The sequence below is a fragment of the Triticum aestivum genome, chromosome 2B, assembly GCF_018294505.1.
Source record: "Triticum aestivum cultivar Chinese Spring chromosome 2B, IWGSC CS RefSeq v2.1, whole genome shotgun sequence".
Lineage (NCBI taxonomy): Eukaryota > Viridiplantae > Streptophyta > Magnoliopsida > Poales > Poaceae > Triticum > Triticum aestivum.
In genome coordinates this window covers 791,785,226-791,798,431 of record NC_057798.1, presented here as the reverse complement: position 1 = coordinate 791,798,431, position 13,206 = coordinate 791,785,226, and positions in this window count along the sequence as shown.

Here is a 13,206-nt window from a genome sequence, read left to right as displayed (position 1 = left end):
AATATCCTTAGTGAGGACTAAGGAGATGTTTCTCGATTATGGAGGTGATAAAAGAGCCCGTCGTAAAAGTTACAACGATGCAAGCTTTTACACCGATCCAGATGACTCTAAGTCTCAATCTGGATACATATTGAAAGTGGGAGCAATTAGCTAGAGTAGCTCCGTGCAGAGCATTGTGGACATAGAATATTTGCGAAATACATACGGCTCTGAATATGACAGACCCGTTGACTAAGCTTCTCTCACGAGCAAAACATGATCATACCTTAGTACTCTTTTGGGTGTTAATCACATAGCGATGTGAACTAGATTATTGACTCTAGTAAACCCTTTGGGTGTTGATCACATGATGATGTGAACTATGGGTATTAATCACATGCAGATGTGAATATTGGTGTTAAATCACATAGCGATGTGAAGTAGATTATTGACTCTAGTGCAAGTGGGAGACTGAAGGAAATATGCCCTAGAGGCAATAATAAAGTTATTATTTATTTCCTTATTTCATGATAAATGTTTATTATTCATGCTAGAATTGTATTAACCGGAAACATAATACATGTGTGAATACATAGACAAACATAGTGTCACTAGTATGCCTCTACTTGACTAGCTCGTTTATCAAAGATGGTTATGTTTCCTAGCCATGGAAAAAAGAGTTGTCATTTGATTAATGGGATCACATCATTAGGAGAATGATGTGATTGACAAGACCCATTCCGTTAGCCTAGCACTTGATCGTTTAGTATGTTGCTATTGCTTTCTTCATGACTTATACAAAGTTCCTGCAACTATGAGATTGTGCAACTCACCTTTACCGGAAGAACACTTTGTGTGCTACCAAACATCACAACGTAACTGGGTGATTATAAAGGTGCTCTACAGGTGTTTCCGAAGGTACATGTTGGGTTGGCATAATTCGAGATTAGGTTTTGTCACTCCGATTGTCGGAGAGGTATCTCTAGGCCCTCTCGGTAATACTCATCACCTAAGCCTTGCAAGCATTGTAACTAATGAGTTAGTTATAAGATGATGTGTTACAGAACGAGTAAAGAGACTTGCCGGTAACGAGATTGAACTAGGTATTGGATACCGACGATCAAATCTCTGGCAAGTAACATATCGATGACAAAGGGAACAACGTATGTTGTTATGCGGTTTGACCGATAAAGATCTTCGTAGAATATGTAGGAACCAATATGGGCATCCAGGTTCCGCTATTGGTTATTGACCGAGAATAGTTCTAGGTCATGTCTACATAGTTCTCGAACCCGTAGGGTCCGCACACTTAATGTTACGATGACAGTTTAATTATGAGTTTACAAGTTTTGATGTACCGAAGTTTGTTTGGAGTCCCGGATGTGATCACGGACATGACGAGGAGTCTCGAAATGGTCGAGACATAAAGATTGATATATTGGACGACTATATTCGGTTACCGGAAGTGTTCCGGGTGGCTTCGGAGAAAACCGGAGTGCCGGAGGGTTACCGGAACCCCCCCGAGTTAATGGGCCACACGGGCCTTGGTGGGAAGAGAGAGGGGCGGCCAGGAAGGGCCGCGCGCCCCTCTCCCTCTGGTCCGAATTGGACTAGGAGGGGGGGGGCGCCCCCCTCTTTCCTTCCCCTCCTCTCCCCCTTCCTTCCCCTCCTAGTAGGAGTAGGAAAGGAGGAGTCCTACTCCTACTAGGAGGAGGACTCCTCCTCCTGGCGCGCCCAACAAGGGCCGGATGGCCTCCCCCCTCCCTCCTTTATATACGGGGGCAGGGGTCACCCCATAGAGACAAGTTGATCTACGGATCGTTCCTTAGCCGTGTGCGGTGCCACCCCTCCACCATATTCCACCTCGGTCATATCGTCGCGGAGTTTAGGCGAAGCCCTGCGCCGGTAGAGCAGCATCATCGTCACCACGCCGTCGTGCTGACGGAACTCATCCCAGCTTTGCTGGATCGGAGCCCGGGGATCGTCATCGAGCTGAACGTGTGCTGAACTCGGAGGTGACGTACGTTCGGTGCTTGGATCGGTCAGATCGTGAAGACGTACGACTACATCAACCGCGTTGTCATAACGCTTCCGCTTACGGTCTACGAGGGTACGTGGATAACACTCTCCCCTCTCGTTGCTATGCCATCACCATGATCTTGCGTGTGCGTAGGAATTTTTTTGAAATTACTACGTTCCCCAACAGTGGCATCCGAGCCTGGTTTTATGCGTTGATGTTATATGCACGAGTAGAACACAAGTGAGTTGTGGGCGATACAAGTCATACTGCTTACCAGCATGTCATACTTTGGTTCGGCAGTATTGTGAGATGAAGCGGCCCGGACCGACATTACGCGTACGCTTACGCGAGACTGGTTTCACCGTTGCGAGCACTTGTGCTTAAAGGTGGCTGGCGGGTGTCTGTCTCTCTCACTTTAGCTGAATCGAGTGTGGCTACGCCCGGTCCTTGCGAAGGTTAAAACAACACTAACTTGACGAATCTATCGTTGTGGTTTTGATGCGTAGGTAAGAACGGTTCTTGCTAAGCCCGTAGCAGCCACGTAAAATTTGCAACAACAAAGAAGAGGACGTCTAACTTGTTTTTGCAGGGCATGTTGTGATGTGATATGGTCAAGACGTGATGCTATATTTTATTGTATGAGATGATCATGTTTTGTAACCGAAGTTATCGGCAACTGGCAGGAGCCATATGGTTGTCTCTTTATTGTATGAAATGCAAACGCCCTGTAATTGCTTTACTTTATCACTAAGCGGTAGCGATCGTCGTAGACGCAATAGATGGCGTAACGACAACGATGCTACGATGGAGATCAAGGTGTCGCACCGGTGACGATGGTGATCACGATGGTGCTTCGGAGATGGAGATCACAAGCACAAGATGATGATGGCCATATCATATCACTTATATTGATTGCATGTGATGTTTATCCTTTATGCATCTTATCTTGCTTTGATTGACAGTAGCATTTTAAGATGATCTCTCACTAAAATTATCAAGAAGTGCTCTCCCTGAGTATGCACCGTTGCCAAAGTTCGTCGTGCCCAGACACCACGTGATGATCGGGTGTGATAAGCTCTACGTCCATCTAAAACGGGTGCAAGCCAGTTTTGCACACGCAGAATACTCAGGTTAAACTTGACGAGCCTAGCATATGCAGATATGGCCTCGGAACACGGAGACCGAAAGGTCGAGCATGAATCATATAGTAGATATGATCAACATAGTGATGTTCACCATTGAAAACTACTCCATCTCACGTGATGATCGGTTATGGTTTAGTTGATTTGGATCACGTGATCACTTAGATGACTAGAGAGATGTCTGTCTAAGTGGGAGTTCTTAAGTAATATGATTAATTGAACTTAAATTTATCATGAACTTAGTACCTGGTAGTGTTTTGCAAATGATGTTGTAGATCAATAGCTTGCGTTGTTGCTTTCATATGTTTATTTTGATATGTTCCTAGAGAAAATTGTGTTGAAAGATGTTAGTAGCAATGATGCGGATTGGATCCGTGATCTGAGGTTTATCCTCATTGCTGCACAGAAGAATTATGTCCTTAATGCACCGCTAGGTGACAGACCTATTGCAGGAGCAGATGCAGACGTTATGAACGTTTGGCTAGCTCAATATGATGACTACTTGATAGTTTAGTGCACCATGCTTAACGGCTTAGAATCGGGACTTCAAAGATGTTTTGAACGTCATGGACCATATGAGATGTTCCAGGAGTTGAAGTTAATATTTCCAGCAAATACCCAAGTTGAGAGATATGAAGTCTCCAACAAGTTCTATAGCCAAAAGATGGAGGAGAATCGCTCAACTAGTGAGCATGTGCTCAGATTGTCTGGGTACTTCAATCGCTTGAATCAAGTGGGAGTTAATCTTCCAGATAAGATAGTGATTGACAGAATTCTCTAGTCACCACCACCAAGTTAGTAGAACTTCATGATGAACTATAATGCAAGGGATGATGAAAATGATTCCCAAGCTCTTGTGATGCTGAAATCGGCGAAGGTAGAAATCAAAGAAAAACATCAAAGTGTTGATGGTGGACAAGATCACTAGTTTCAAGAAAAAGGGCAAAGGGAAGAAGGGGAACTTCAAGAAGAACAGCAAGCAAGTTGCTGCTCAAGCGAAGAAGCCCAAGTCTGGACCTAAGCCTAAGACTAAGTGATTCTACTGCAAAGGGACTGGTCACTGGAAGTGGATCTACCCCAAGTATTTGGCGGATAAGAAGGATGGCAAAATGAACATAGGTATATTTGATATACATGCTATTGATGTGTACTTTACTAATGTTTATAGCAACCCCTTGGTATTTGATACTAGTTCAGTTGCTAAGAGTAGTAAATCTAAATGGGAGTTGCACAATAAACAGAAACTAGTTGAGGGTGAGGTGACGATGAATGTTGGAAGAAGTTCCAAGATTGATATGATCATCATCGCACACTCCCTATACTTTCGGGATTAGTGTTGAACCTAAATAAATGTTATTTGGCGTTTGCGTTGAGCATGAATATGATTTGATCATGTTTATTGCAATATGTATTCATTTAAAGTCAGAGAATAATTGTTGTTCTGTTTACATGAATAAAACCTTCAATGGTCATACACCCAATGAAAATAGTTTGTTGGATCTCGATCGTAGTGATACACATATTCATAATATTGAAACCAAAAGATGTAAAGTTAATAATGATAGTGCAACTTATTTGTGGCACTGCCGTTTGGGTCATATCGGTGTAAAGCGCATGAAGAAACTCCATAAAGATGGATTTTCGGAATCACTTGGTTATGAATCATTTGATACTTGCGAACCGTGCCTTTTGGGCAAGATGACTAAAACTCCGTTCTCCGGAACAATAGAACAAGCTACTGACTTATTGGAAATAATACATACCGATGTATGCGATCCAATGAGTGTTGATGCTCGTGGCAAGTATCGTTATTTTCTGACCTTCACAAAATGATTTAAGCAGATATGGGTATATCTACTTGATGAAACATAAGTCTGAGATAGTTGAAAGGTTCAAAGAATTTCAGAGTGAAGTGGAAAATCATCGTAACAAGAAAATAAAGTTTCTGCGATCTGACCGTGGAGATGAATATTTGAGTTACGAGTTTGGTCTTCAATTAAAACAATGTGGAATAGTTTCACAAACTCACGCCACCTGGAACACCACAATGTAATGGTGTGTCCGAAAGTCGTAATCGTACTAGATATGGTGCGATCTATGATATCTCTTATCAGTTTACCACTATCATTTTGGGGTTATGCATTAGAGATAGCTGCATTCACGTTTAATAGGGCACCATCTAAATCCGTTGAGACGACACCATATGAACTATGGTTTAGCAGTAAACCTAAGCTGTCGTTTCTTAAAGTTTGGAGTTGCGATGCTTATATGAAAAAGGTTTTCAACTTGATAAGCTCGAACCCAAATCGGAGAAGTGCGTCTTCATAGAATACCCAAAGGAAACTGTTGGGTACACCTTCTTTCACAGATCCAAAGGCAAAACATTCGTTGCCAAGAATGTATCCTTTCTAGAGAAGAAGTTTCTCTTGAAAGAAGTGAGTGGGAGGAAAGTAGAACTTGATGAGGTAACTATACCTGCTCCCTTATTGGAAATTAGTTCATCACAGAAATATGTTCCTGTGACTACTACACCAATTAGTGAGGAAGTTAATGATGATGATCACGAAACTTCAGATTAAGTTACTACAGAACCTCGTAGGTCTTACAGAGTAAGATCCGCACCAGAGTGGTACGGTAATCTTGTTCTGGAAGTTATGTTACTAGACCATGACGAACCTACAAACTATGAGGAAGCGATGGTGGGCCCAGATTCCGCAAAATGTCTTGAGGCCATGAGATCTGAGATAAGATCCATGTATGAAAACAAAGTATGGACTTTGATTGACTTGCCCGATGATCGGCAAGACATTGAGATTAAATGGATCTTCAAGAGGAAGACGGACGCTGATAGTGTTACTATCTACAAAGCTAGAATTGTCGCAAAAGGTTTTCGACAAGTTCAAGATGTTGACTACGATGAGAGATTTTCACTCGTATCTATGCTTAAGTCTGTCTGAATCATGTTAGCAATTGCCGCATTTTATGAATTCTGGCAAATGGATAAACAAAACTGCATTCCTTAATGGTTTTCTTAAAGAAGAGTTGTATATGATGCAACCAGAAAGTTCTTGTCAATCCTAAAGATGCTAACAAAGTGTGCAAGCTCCAGCAATCCATCAATGGACTGGTGCAAGCATCTCGGAGTTGGGATATACGCTTTGATGAGTTGATCAAAGCATATGGTTTTATATAGACTTTTGAAGAAGCCTGTATTTACAAGAAAGTGAGTGGGAGCTCTGTAGCATTTCTAATATTATATGTGGATGACATATTGTTAATTGGAAATGATATGGAAATTCTGGATAGCATGAAAGGATACTTGAATAAGAGTTTTTCAAAGCAAGACCTCGGGGAAGCTACTTACACATTAAGCATCAAGATCTATATAGATAGATCAAAACGCTTGATAAGATTTTTGACTCTAGTGCAAGTGGGAGACTGAAGGAAATATGCCCTAGATTATTGACTCTAGTAAACCCTTTGGGTGTTGATCACATGATGATGTGAACTATGGGTATTAATCACATGCAGATGTGAATATTGGTGTTAAATCACATAGCGATGTGAAGTAGATTATTGACTCTAGTGCAAGTGGGAGACTGAAGGAAATATGCCCTAGAGGCAATAATAAAGTTATTATTTATTTCCTTATTTCATGATAAATGTTTATTATTCATGCTAGAATTGTATTAACCGGAAACATAATACATGTGTACATACATAGACAAACATAGTGTCACTAGTATGCCTCTACTTGACTAGCTCGTTTATCAAAGATGGTTATGTTTCCTAGCCATGGACAAAAGAGTTGTCATTTGATTAATGGGATCACATCATTAGGAGAATGATGTGATTGACAAGACCCATTCCGTTAGCCTAGCACTTGATCATTTAGTATGTTGCTATTGCTTTCTTCATGACTTATACAAAGTTCCTGCAACTATGAGATTGTGCAACTCACCTTTACCGGAAGAACACTTTGTGTGCTACCAAACATCACAACGTAACTGGGTGATTATAAAGGTGCTCTACAGGTGTTTCCGAAGGTACATGTTGGGTTGGCATAATTCGAGATTAGGTTTTGTCACTCCGATTGTCGGAGAGGTATCTCTAGGCCCTCTCGGTAATACTCATCACCTAAGCCTTGCAAGCATTGTAACTAATGAGTTAGTTATAAGATGATGTGTTACAGAACGAGTAAAGAGACTTGCCGGTAACGAGATTGAACTAGGTATTGGATACCGACGATCAAATCTCTGGGAAGCAACATACCGATGACAAAGGGAACAACGTATGTTGTTATGCGGTTTGACCGATAAAGATCTTCGTAGAATATGTAGGAACCAATATGGGCATCCAGGTTCCGCTATTGGTTATTGACCGAGAATAGTTCTAGGTCATGTCTACATAGTTCTCGAACCCGTAGGGTCCGCACGCTTAATGTTACGATGACAGTTTAATTATGAGTTTACAAGTTTTGATGTACTGAAGTTTGTTAGGAGTCCCGGATGTGATCACGGACATGACGAGGAGTCTTGAAATGGTCGAGACATAAAGATTGATATATTGGACGACTATATTCGGACACCGGAAGTGTTCCGGGTGGTTTCGGAGAAAACCGGAGTGTCGGAGGGTTACCGGAACCCCCCGGAGAGTTAATGGGCCACATGGGCCTTGGTGGGAAGAGAGAGGGGCGGCCAGGAAGGGCCGCGCGCCCCCTCTCCCTCTGGTCTGAATTGTACTAGGAGGGGGGGCGGCGCCCCCCTCTTTCCTTCCCCTCCTCTCCCCCTTCCTTCCCCTCCTAGTAGGAGTAGGAAAGGAGGAGTCCTACTCCTACTAGGAGGAGGACTCCTCCTCCTAGCGCGCCCAACAAGGGCCGCCGGCCTCCCCCTCCCTCCTTTATATACGGCGGCAGGGGCACCCCATAGAGACAATTTGATCTATGGATCATTCCTTAGCCGTGTGCGGTGCCCCCCTCCACCATATTCCACCTCGGTCATATCGTCGCGGAGTTTAGGCGAAGCCCTGTGCCGGTAGAGCATCATCATCGTCACCATGCCGTCGTGCTGACAGAACTCATCCCTGAAGCTTTGCTAGATCGGAGCCCGGGGATCATGATCGAGCTGAACGTGTGCTGAACTCGGAGGTGCCGTACATTCGGTACTTGGATCGGTCTGAAGACGTACGACTACATCAACCGCGTTGTCATAACGCTTGCACTTACGGTCTACGAGGGTACGTGGATAACACTCTCCCCTCTCGTTGCTATGCCATCACCATGATCTTGCGTGTGTGTAGGAATTTTTTTGAAATTACTACGTTTCCCAACACTAACCTATTAACCGGAGGCCCAACCCATATTGTTGTTTTATTGCGTGTTTCAGTATTTTGAAGAAAAGAAATATCAAACGGAGTCCAAACGGAATGAAACCTTCGGCAGCGTGATTTTTGGGAAGAATATTACCCAGGATACTTGGAGTTCACGTCAGAAGAGCCTCGAGGAGGCCCGGAGATAGGAGGGCACGCCCCCCTACTGGGCGCGCCCCCTGTCTCATGGGCCCCTCGAGCACCTCCCGACCGACTTCTTTCACCTATATAGTCCCACGTACCCAAAAAACATCCAGGGATAAGATAGATCGGGAGTTCCGCCGCAGCAAGCCTCTGTAGCCACCAAAAACCTCTTAGGAGCCCGTTTCGGCACCCTGCCGGAGGGGGAACCCATCACCGGTGGCCATCTTCATCATCCCGACGCTCTCCATGACGAGGAGGGAGTAGTTCACCCTCGAGGCTGAGGGTATGTACCCAGTGGCGGAGCCAGCTCAAGCTTAGAGCCTGGGAAAGTTCTAACTACTGCAAGTTTAATTAGCTTTTGCCTAAACAAACTGTTAATCAAGCCATTATTTTATACTGGAGTTCCATACACATGGAGCATGGGAGCCCGGGCAGCCGCCCCAGCTCGCTGGGTGCTGGCTCCGCCACTGTATGTACCAGTAGCTATGTGTTTGATCTCTCTCTCTCTCGTGTTCTCTCTATGGCACGATCTTGATGTATCGCGAGCTTTGCTATTATAGTTGGATCTTATGATGTTTCTCCCCCTCTACTCTCTTGTGATGAATTGAGTTTCCCTCTTGAAGTTATCTTATCGGATTGAGTCTTTGATTTGAGAACACTTGATGTATGTCTTGCCGTGTTTATCTGTGGTGACAATGGGATATCACGTGCCACTTGATGTATGTCTTGGTGACCAACTTGCGGGTTCCGCCCATGAACCTATGCATAGGGGTTGGCACACGTTTTCTTGACTCTCCGGTAGAAACTTTGGGGGAACTCTTTGATGTACTTTGTGTTGGTTGAATAGATGAATCTGAGATTGTGTGATGCATATCGTATAATCATGCCCACAGATACTTGAGGTGACAATGGAGTATCTAGGTGACATTAGGGTTTTGGTTGATTTGTGTCTTAAGGTGTTATTCTAGTATGAACTCTATGATGGATTGAGCGGAAAGAATAGCTTCATGTTATTTTACTACGAACTCTTGAATAGATAGAACAGAAAGGATAACTTTCAGGTGGTTTCGTACGCTACCATAATCTCTTCGTTTGTTCTCCGCTATTAGTGGCTTTGGAGAGACTCTTTGTTGCATGTTGAGGGATTGTTATATGATCTATCTATGTTATTATTGTTGAGAGAACTTGCACTAGTGAAAGTATGAACCCTAGGCCTTGTTTCCTATCATTGCAATACCGTTTACGTTCACTTTTATCATTAGTTACCTTGCTATTTTTATATTTTCAGATTACAAAAACCTAGATCTACCATCCATATTGCACTTGTATCACCATCTCTTCGCCGAAATAGTGCACCTATACAATTTGTCATTGTATTGGGTGTGTTGGGGACACAAGAGACTCTTTGTTATTTGGTTGCAGGGTTGTTTGAGAGAGACCATCTTCATTCTACGCCTCCCACAGATTGATAAACCTTAGGTCATCCACTTGAGGGAAATTTGCTACTGTCCTACATACCTATGCACTTGCAGGCCCAACAACGTCTACAAGAAGGAGGTTGTGTAGTAGACATCAAGCTCTTTTCTGGTGCCGTTGCCGGGGAGGTGAGTGCTTGAAGGTATATCTTTAGATCTTGCAATCGAATCTTTTTGTTTCTTGTTTTATCACTAGTTTAGTTTATAAAACAAAACTACAAAAAATGGAGTTAAGTTTGTCTCATACGCTTCATCTTTTTAATATCTTTCATGAGTATGATGAAAAGGAAAATTGTGCTCAAGTGCTAGAAGAAGAAATCTATAGAATGTTTGACACTAAATCTTTGAATGATGAGCATGATTGCAATGTTGTTAGTATGAATTCCTTGAATATCCATGATGCTAATGATATGCAAAGCCACAAGCTTGGGGATGCTATGTTTGATGAAGATGATATTTTTTGTCCCCCAAGTTTTGATGAGGAAATTTATTATGATGAAAGCATGCCTCCTATTTACGATGATTCTATTGATGAAAGTGGGTTTGGAAGAGTGTCAACTTTAGGAAGTAGTGATCCCACTATTTTGGAGGATGATGAATCTTATTGTCATGAACATGAAAGTGGATTTGGAAGAGTGTCAACTTTAGTTAGTGATGAATCCACTATTTCGGAAGAGGTTCCAATTGATTATAAGAACAAAGTTGCTATCTATGATGATTATTGTGATGACTTGTATGCTATTAGGAATAATGATAACCATGAAACTTGTCATCATGATTTTAGTTTTCAATTGGATTATGCCTCACATGATAATTAGTTTGTTGAGTTTATTCCCACTATTCCGAATGAGAAGAATTTTGCTTATGTGGAGAGTAGTAAATTTTCTATGAAAGTAGATCATGAAAAGAATGCTTTAGGTTCTAGTTATATTGTTGAATTCATTCATGATGTTACTGAAAATTATTATGAGGGAGGAACTTATGCTTGTAGGAATTGCAATAATATCAAGTTTCCTCTCTATGTGTTGAAAATTTTGAAGCTATGCTTGTTTTACCTTCCTATGCTAGTTGATTATTGTTCCCATAAGTTGTTTGCTCAAAAAATCCCTATGCATAGGAAGTGGGTTAGACTTAAATGTGCTAGTCATATTCTTCATGATGCTCTCTTTATGTTTCAATTCTTATCTTTTATGTGAGCATCATTGCCATCATCATGCCTAGCTAGAAAGACATTAAAGAAAAGCGCTTGTTGGGAGACAACCCAATATTTATCCTCTACTGATTTTATGTGTTAACATGATTAGGATACTGTAGTAATCATGTTTTATAACTTTTGTTTCAATAAAGTGCCAAGTAGAACCTTTGGGAAGACTTGGGTGAAGTCTATATGATCTTGCTGTAAAAAACAGAAACTTTAGCGCTCACGAGATTAGCTGCCATTTTTTTTACTGAAGAGTGCTTTTAGGTTGATTCTTTTTGCAAATGATTAATAGACAAATTCCTCAGGTACAGAAATTTATTTCAGATTTTTTTGAGTTCAGAAGTATACGTTTGATACAGATTACTACAGACTGTTCTGTTTTTGACAGATTCTGTTTTCATTGTGTTGTTTGCTTATTTTGATGAATCTATGAGTAGTATCGGAGGGTATGAACCATATAGAAGTTAGAATACAGTAGATATTACACCAATATGAATTTAGAATGAGTTCATTACAGTACCTAAGTGGTGGTTTTATTTTCTTATACTAACGGAGCTTACGAGTTTTGTGTTGAGTTTTGTGTGGTTGAAGTTTTCAAGTTTTGGGTAAAGATTCGATGGACTATGGAATAAGGAGTGGAAAGAGCCTAAGATTGGGGATTCCCAAGGCACCCCAAGATAATATTCAAGGACAACCAAGAGCCTAAGCTTGGGGATGCCCCGGATGGCTTCCCTTCTTTCGTCTTCGTTCATCGGTAACTTTACTTGGAGCTATATTTTTATTCGCCACATGATATGTGTTTTGCTTGGAGTGTCATTTTATTTTGTTAGTATTTGCTTGATGTTTTTTTAGAATAATGTTTTGCATCTTTATTATCAATAAAAGTGTCAAGGATAGCCTTTACCATGCTTATTTTGCTAGTATACATGTTGCTGTTTGAAAACAGAAAGTTTACCGCTGTTGCAAAAATTCCCTAGAAAAGTCAGAGAATGGTATAATGTTGAATCTTTTTGCATATTAAGCTCTGATAAATTTATTACAGCGTAATATATTTCTTATAATTTTTGGAGTTAGGGAAGTATTGATACTCTTGCATTCTTTACAGACAATACTGTTTTGGCAGATTGCTGTTATGTTTGCATTGTTTGCATATGTTTGCTTGTTTAATGATTCTATTTGAGGATAGGAGTATTAAATATGCTGAGGCATTTAGTATGCAATGTTGAATAATAATTTAAGTGATTTGTTACAGTATAAAATGATAAGGTTTTGCATTGGTTTATACTAACCTATCTCACGAGTTCTTGTTGAGTTTGTTGTGGATGAAGCTTTTGATAAAAAGAAGAGAAACCATGATATGAGAGGAATTAAGGGGACATAAAAGCTCAAGCTTGGGGATGCACAAGGCACCCCAAGATAATATTTCAGGAAGTCTCAAGCATCTAAGCTTGGGGATGCCCCGGTAGGCATCCCACCTTTCTTCTTCAACAACTATCGGTTAGTATTGGGTGAACCTAAGTTTTTGCTTCTTCACATGAGTTGTGCTATCCTTGCAATGTCATTTTATTTTGTTTTGCGTGCTGTTTGAATACAATACCAAGATCTGAAATTCTTAAATGAGAGAGAGTCTTCACATAGTTGCATAATTATTTAGCTACTCATTGATCTTCACTTATATCTTGTTGGAGTAGTTTTTCATTTACTCGTGTGCTTCACTTATATCCTATGAGTAAATTGTTGAATGAGTTGATTGTCATAAACCTGAATTTATATATGCTTCATTTGCTTATCCCATGGGGAGTAATGACTTCACATCTAAGAAGTAGAGGTTGTAAATCTATTGACGGATAGCAAGCATTGTATTGGTCATTTGAACAA